Source organism: Cibotium barometz, chromosome 9, assembly GCF_041138505.1.
Source record: "Cibotium barometz isolate CiBa-2024 chromosome 9, ASM4113850v1, whole genome shotgun sequence".
In the NCBI taxonomy this organism is placed as follows: Eukaryota; Viridiplantae; Streptophyta; class Polypodiopsida; order Cyatheales; family Cibotiaceae; genus Cibotium; species Cibotium barometz.
In genome coordinates, this window is record NC_141054.1 from 51,136,147 (window position 1) to 51,136,969 (window position 823).

Consider the following 823-nt stretch of genomic DNA (forward strand, 5'->3'; position numbering starts at 1 on the left):
GGTCGACAGGTACTTGAAAATTCGTAACGAATGGTTTTGGTTTATTGAATTGCATATATATATACTTATATACTATATATTATTTAAACAGGCACAAGCTGCTGATGATCCACCGGCCGCCGCTGCAGAGGGTGGACGTGAGCACTACTCCTTGGACATTCCGACCGATGTGAGCTCATCTGAGCATGGAGGGAGCACCGAGTCATCATCTGGGTCTGAGTAGTACTCAGACTTATAGTATCACATTCCATATTGAGGATGTGATTGTATATATTTTTTTGTAAACTCAAGCCATGGGCTACTTCGAGATATGGACTCCCTTGTATACATGTATGAAATTTTGATAGTAATATTGAATTGATTGATCGATAGTATTACATTCATGTCTGTCTTGAATCGTGTATTGACAATGTATGCATTCATGTCGTTCTTGTCTTAATCTCCCTCGTGCATATGTTCTTCGTGGATGGTCTAATGGGATGGTCTAATGCACAAAAAAAAAACCAGAGAGTGCTATTGGGTGCTGGAATGCTGGAACAGTATTCAGGCACCAAATAGCACTCTCTGGATTTTTTTTTTTGCTCTCTGTTTGCGTGTATAAACGCGTCAGAACTGCTAAAACTCGCGTGTATCTACGCGGATACCCTGGAAAATACGCGTGTATTAATGCGTCAAAACTGGTAATTACGCGTGTATAAGCGCATCTAAATTAAAGAAACGCATGTATAGACGCAGGTATAAACGCGTCTGGGACATTTGAACTGAACAGGACGCGGCTATACACCCGTGTATAAGCGCGTCTAAAATAAGAAAAAGTGTGTAT